Raw genomic sequence first — 7,561 nt, forward strand, 5'->3', positions numbered from 1 at the left:
CTGCCCCCACTTCACACCTGACTCGTGAAGCCCGCGCTGCTGGCTGTTCGGTAACATGCTCATCATCGGCGTGTTACGGGAGCAGCTAGAGGCCTCCTTTGTTAGGTACAGCACAAAGCCTCGGCTGCCTGCAGTCCCTACCCTAATTTACAGTCCAATAAAACACCAACAAGCATTTTGATATAGTGTGGGCTCTACACTTTAAGGAAGTGGCACTGTTCTGGGGTAATCCGTGAACATCACAATTGGATTGACTCAGTTTAAACACCGAAACCGGGTGAAAATGAACATTTGGATGAACTTGGTTCATTGACGGTATTCAAAGATCACGGTCACTTTCATGCCTCCTATTTTAAGAAGTAAGAATGGATATACTTAGCTTGGCACAGAACATGCGATTAAAATATTTAAGTAAGCTCCTCTGCCAAAGTCATAGTAACTGTGACTAACATCCAGATCCAATTATGATTGTTTGAACAATCCATAAGAAAAATATGAAGAGAGTCATACAGGGCTGCATCGGCTCTGAACTTAATGATGACATTCGTATATAATACATTATAGACACAGCCAAAGCCCACAAAAATCGCATTTCGGACAAGTTGTCGTGAAAGGAAATCACCTAGTTAAATAAACCAGTTTTAACGATGCCTTGACATTATATAAAAGCTACACTTAGTATGCCTCACTTCTATGGAGAACCTCAGAGAACAGGTATTTTCTGAATTTTCTACTGCCAGTTTAGAAAGGCTATTCATTTAGTTTCGGAGTGTGCAATTTCATTTAAAACACTTGATTATTTAAAAATATTTACATGTATTCACTTTATATGCTCTTTGGGTCACTTTCAAGCTGAAGTATTCAGCAGTTTAATCACTTAATACCTTCAAGCATTCGTCGTTTGAACTAGGATCTTTTCAGTTGCTTCAGCTTTGGTCGGAAGGGGGCTGCAATGACTTACAGTTAATGGAAATCGCATCGTTTCTATGTTAAGTACATGGGTATATTATAATTTTTCCCGAACTTAACTAACTACACATTGCCAGGAATCCTAACTTTTTTTAAAAAAAAGTATTGACAAAAGAGACATTTGCAGTATCTTAGAACATGTCCGATATTACTCCAGCAATTCTTACTGTTCCTTGCTGGGGGGGAGGGGAGGAGGGCAAATAATTTCCCACTGTCCAAAAAAAGTTCTCATTTAATGTGTGTAAAATACAAATTTCCAGCCCTGCAGAACTGTTAGCTATTTGAAGTAGATTGAAAGGGCTGTCTTTGTGAAATACCTCCCACTATTTAGTGACCCTTTGAAATTAGTAGTAAGATATCAAGCCTGACACCTTTTATATGTGTTTTCTTTAGATAGGAGAGGGTCTTTGGCCCTGTTGAGAGGAGTGGAAGGTGTCCTATGATGCTTATTAATAGGATTTTCCTTTTACTTAGCAGAGTGTGTTTCATTTTATGAAGTCATCATTTATATGGTTTGTCCTGTTCCCATAGAGCAGAATCAATGATGCCATGGATGTTACTTTATTATAAAAATACACATAAAACCTTAGCCATAGGCAATCATTTTTGTGATAAGATACATAGGGCAAGCAAAATTAAAGGCTACAAAACAGAAAGTGACAAAGTATAAGGAGTGCTTCATTGATCAATAAAATCACAGGTAAAATACCTTGAGCACAGCAACTCCAGACTTAGACGTTAAACCTAAAATTACAGTTTGTTTGTAATCTAGTGAAAAGAAATTTCAACATAAATCTAGTTTATTAAAAAATAAATCCTCTAAGTCAAACTACTCAGAATTCACTTAATCACTAAAATTAATACTTTCCTAAAGAATTAAGGCAATAATGTTCAGTTTTAAAGAACAGCCACATGCTAAGTGGTGGATCTAAGGAGTAAAATAGTTACTAAATATATTGCCCCTCTTAATGACATATTTAGATTTTTGAACACTTAAAACAAAGTAACAGATTTTTGGGGCTTGCTTGTAAAGTATTTCTTCGAGATTTCTTTCCTGCAATTGCACAACTCTGCCAAAATCTCTTGCAGCTCAAGCTGCTGGCAGATTTACAGTGACAGATTCTATGAATAATCACAACAGATAATAAAGAGGGAAAAAAAGCAACAAAACCCTTCAAATTAACTATTTACAGGCTACTATTTATAGGAGCCCCTGAAGCACAGATTACCTGTGAGCTCATCTCATAAATCACTAGACTGTAGGATACAGTGTCAACAAGACAAATTCCCTACAGTGGACCCAGTTCTAAACAGTGGTTCAAGATAAAGAGCAGTTCCAGAGAACTTTATTCAGGGTCTTATTTTTACTGTACTGTATTATCACAATAAACTAGGCCAAGTCTTGTGTGATTTATCTTCTTTCAGTACTGTACAGCTAAATGAACATGCTCTTAAAGGGTTAAATGTTTTAACACCTGCCACAGCTGTTAAGCAGTGTTGTAGCCTCAGTCTGATTTTACTTGAATGCTTTACATGGTGGGATTTAGTAAAGGGAAAGAGACGGGAAAAAGCCAAGCAGTGCAATCCCAAACTCAATTTCAAAGCCCTTGAGAAAATGCTTGCCAATTTGAATTCCATCTCATTTCTACTCTATGGTCGTGGCCAGAGGCACTGCAGCTACTGGGGGACCCACACCCAGGAGGAGACCTGAAGGCCTCAGCTAGGTATTCAGGACCATGATCATGTTGTTGCAGAAACACTAAGCACGCTGTCTCCAGGCAGTGCAGATAGCAAGTTTAGATTCACTTCCCAGCCAGTCAAGTCCCGTTTTTTTTCCACCATCTGAACATGTGCTACACAAGTCATTTATTCAGATGTGCACTTTTTTGTTTCATGCCTTTGGCTCAAAAGCCACTCTGTGACACTATGGCACACTCTGGAAAATTCCAATTCAGCATGGGGAAAAAAATCCATCCTGCTATTTCATACAAGTGAACTTTAAAGGAAAACTCATTATCAAGGTTACATGTAAACAATGCAGCACTTGTCACTTGACCCAACTGAAACTAGGTTACATATGTAAAGATGTGAACAAAAACTGTTGTAATCTAGTAAGTAGTTTAATATTTGCTCAAAGTGGCTTGAAGGTAGAAAGCATCCCTATCCAAAAGTCCTGCAGAATTTAATAAGAATGAAACTAATACAGTTCTATACAAATTTACTCTAAAAAACTATTAGGAGCCAGATTCTACCCTAAGCTATGCCCCCTTTATGCCAGTCCCCTGGCAGGAGGGATCCATAGGTCAATAAATGTGTCCAGGAGGAATTTTTCTGCGGGCAGTTCTCCCACATGAGTACAGAACCAGTGTAGCTAGCTGGCTTTTACACTGTAGGTGGGAGAAAGGTGGCATGATTGGAGCATTGCAGTACTATACCAGGCTTTTGAAGCCATAGCAAGATAACAGTTCAGAGCATCCATGAGGCTGCTTTAACCATACTAGGAGCTGGGCTGGGCTGGTGCAAAAATGGGGAGTCAAAATGGCTCTTTTGAGGTCTCTTCACTCAGCTGTACACATATTTGGCACAGGTGAGACTCTATCCAAAGAGTTTAATATAGATTTTTACATAGAGGTTTGTGAGCTGTCCTACAGAACTCCATAACAGGGATGTAACTCTTTATTAAATCCTACAGGAAGGTTAAGAAATCCTATAGAACACTAGAGATTAAAAAGGGGACCTCCAGAAATAAAAGCTCATCTAGCTAAGAACTGTAACAGATTCACATCCTCTGTGGATCAGGCAAAGAGAGTCATATGTACACATACTCAATTGGTCACATAACCAATAACTATAATTGACACAAGAAACTTAAGAACGGCCATACTGGGTCAGACCAATGGTCCATCTATCCCAGTATTCTGTCTTTCGACAGTGGCCAATGCCAGGTGCTTCAGAGGGAATGAACAGAACAGGAATCATCAAGTGATCCATCCCGTGTCACCCATTCCCATCTTCTGGCAAAAGAGGCTAGGGACACTTCAGAGCATGGTTTTGCATCCCTGCCCATCTTGGCTAATAGCCATTGATGGACCTATACTCCATGAACTTACCTAGTTCTTTTTTGAATCCTGTTATAGTCTTGACCTTCACATCCTCTGTCAAAGAATTCCATAGGTTGACTGTGCATTGTATGAATACTTCCTTTTGTTTTAAACCTGTTGACTCTTAATTTCATTTGCTGACCCCTAGTTCTTGTGTTATGAATAAAAACCACTTCCTTATTTACTTTTCTCCACCCGTCATGATTTTATAGACCTCTATCATGCCCCACCCTTAGCTGTCTCTTTTCCAAGATGAAAAGTCCCAGTCTTACTAATCTCTCCTAATATGGAATCTGCTCCATACCCCTAATAATTTTTGTTCCCTTTTCCTGTACCTTTTCCAATTCCAAATTATCTTTTTTGAGATGAGGCAACCAGATCTACAGGCAGTATTCAAGATGTGAGCGTACCATGGATTTATATAGAGGCAATATGATATTTTCTGTCTTATCTATCCCTTTCCTAATCATTCCTAAAATTCTGTTTGCTTTTTTTGACTGCTGCTGGACATTGAGTGGATGTTTTCGGAGAACTATCCACAATGACTCCAAGATCCTTTTCTTGAGTGGTAACAGCTAATTTAGACCCCATCATTTTATATGTATAGTGGGATTATGTTTACTTTGCATTTATCAACATTGAATTTCATCTGCCATTTTGTTGCCCAGTCACTCAGTTTTGTGAGATCTCTTTGTAACTCTTTGCAGTCTGCTTTGGACTTAACTATCTTGAGTAGTTTTGTATAATCTGCAAATTGTGCCACTTCACTGTTTGCCCCTTTTTCCAGATTGTTTATGAATATGTTCAACAGTACTGGTCTCAGTACAGACACCACTATTTACCTTTCCATTCTGAAAACTGACCATTTATTCCTACCCTTTGCGTCCTATCTTTTAACCAGTTACTGATCCTTGAGAGGACCTTCCCTCTTATCTAATGACTGCTTACTTTGCGTAAGAGCCTTTGGTGAGGGACGTTGTCTGATGGTGCAAGAACAGTATATCGACTGAATCACCCTTGTCCATATGCTTGTTGACACCCTCAAAGGACTAATGGATTAGTGAGGCATGATTTCCCTTTTTAAAAAGCAGCGTTGACTCTTCACGAACATATTGTGTTTATCTTTTTGTCTAATAATTTTGTTTATTACAGTTTCAACCAATTTGCCTTGCACTGTAGTTTGACCTACCAGCTTGTAATTGCCAGGATCACCTCTGGAATCTTTTTAAAAAACAGGTGTTACATTATCAGATGACTGGAAGGTAGCTAAAGAGATTGATTTCAATGATAGGTTACATACCACAGATGGTAGTTCTGCATTTTCACATTTCATAGAATCATAGAATATCAGGAGGTCATCTAGTCCAACCCTTTGCTCAAAAGCAGGACCAATCCCCAATTAAATCATCCCAGCCAGGGCTTTGTCAAGCCTGACCTTAAAAACTTCTAAGGAAGGAGATTCCACCACCTCCCTAGGTAACCCATTCCAGTGTTTCACCACCCTCCTAGTGAAAAAGTTTTTCCTAATATCCAACCTAAACCTCCCCCACTGCAACTTGAGACCATTACTCCTTGTCCTGTCCTCTTCTACCACTGAGAATAGTCTAGAACCATCCTCTCTGGAGCCACCTCTCAGGTAGTTGAAAGCAGCTATCAAATCCCCCCTCATTCTTCTCTTCTGCAGACTAAACAATCCCAGTTCCCTCAGCCTCTCCTCATAAGTCATGTGTTCCAGACCCCTAATAATTTTTGTTGCCCTTCGCTGGACTCTCTCCAATTTATCCACATCCTTCTTGTAGTGTGGGGCCCAAAACTGGACACAGTACTCCAGATGAGGTCTCACCAATGTCGAATAGAGGGGGACGATCACGTCCCTCGATCTGCTCGCTATGCCCCTCCGTATACATCCCAAAATGCCATTGGCCTTCTTGGCAACAAGGGCACACTGCTGACTCATATCCAGCGTCTCATCCACTGTCACCCCTAGATCCTTTTCCGCAGAACTGCTGCCTAGCTATTCGGTCCCTAGTCTGTAGCTGTGCATTGGGTTCTTCCGTCCTAAGTGCAGGACCCTGCACTTATCCTTATTGAACCTCATCAGATTTCTTTTGGCCCAATCCTCCAATTTGTCTAGGTCCCTCTGTATCCTATCCCTGCCCTCCAGTGTATCTACCACTCCTCCCAGTTTAGTATCATCCACAAATTTGCTGAGAGTGCAATCCACACCATCCTCCAGATCAGTTATGAAGATATTGAACAAAACCGGCCCCAGGACCGACCCCTGGGACACTCCACTTGACACTGGCTGCCAACTAGACATGGAGCCATTGATCACTGAGCCCGACAATCTAGCCAACTTTCTACCCGTTGAGCCCGACAATCTAGCCAACTTTCTACCCACCTTACAGTGCATTCATCCAACCCGTACTTCTTTAACTTGCTGACAAGAATACTGTGGGAGACCGTGTCAAAAGCTTTGCTAAAGTCAAGAAACAATACATCCACTGCTTTCCCTTCATCCACAGAACCAGTAATCTCATCATAGAAGGCGATTAGATTAGTCAGGCATGACCTTCCCTTGGTGAATCCATGCTGACTGTTCCTGATCACTTTCCTCTCCTCTAAGTGCTTCAGGATTGATTCTTTGAGGACCTGCTCCATGATTTTTCCGGGGACTGAGGTGAGGCTGACTGGCCTGTAGTTCCCAGGATCCTCCTTCTTCCCTTTTTTAAAGATTGGCACTACATTAGCCTTTTTCCAGTCATCCAGGACTTCCCCCGTTCGCCATGAGTTTTCAAAGATAATGGCCAATGGTTCTGCAATCACAGCCGCCAGTTCCTTTAGCACTCTCGGATGTAACTGTCCGGCCCCATGAACTTGTGCACGTCCAGCTTTTCTAAATAGTTCCTAACCACCTCTTTCTCCACAGAGGGCTGGCCATCTATTCCCCATGTTGTGATGCCCAGCGCAGCAGTCTGGGAGCTGACCTTGTTAGTGAAAACAGAGGCAAAAAAAGCATTGAGTACATTAGCTTTTTCCACATCCTCTGTCACTAGGTTGCCTCCCTCATTCATTAAGGGGCCCACACTTTCCTTGGCTTTCTTCTTGTTGCCAACATACCTGAAGAAACCTTTCTTGTTACTCTTAACATCTCTTGCTAGCTGCAGCTCTAGGTGCGATTTGGCCCTCCTGATTTCATTCCTACATGCCCGAGCAATATTTTTATACTCTTCCCTGGTCATATGTCCAACCTTCCACTTCTTGTAAGCTTCTTTTTTATGTTTAAGATCCGCTAGGATTTCACCGTTAAGCCAAGCTGGTCGCCTGCCATATTTACTATTCTTTCGACACATCGGGATGGTTTGTCCCTGTAACCTCAACAGGGATTCCTTGAAATACAGCCAGCTCTCCTGGACTCCTTTCCCCTTCATGTTAGTCCCCCAGGGGATCCTACCCATCCATTCCCTGAGGGAGTCGAAGTCTGCTTTCCT

This window comes from Eretmochelys imbricata, chromosome 3, assembly GCF_965152235.1.
Source record: "Eretmochelys imbricata isolate rEreImb1 chromosome 3, rEreImb1.hap1, whole genome shotgun sequence".
Taxonomy (NCBI): domain Eukaryota; kingdom Metazoa; phylum Chordata; order Testudines; family Cheloniidae; genus Eretmochelys; species Eretmochelys imbricata.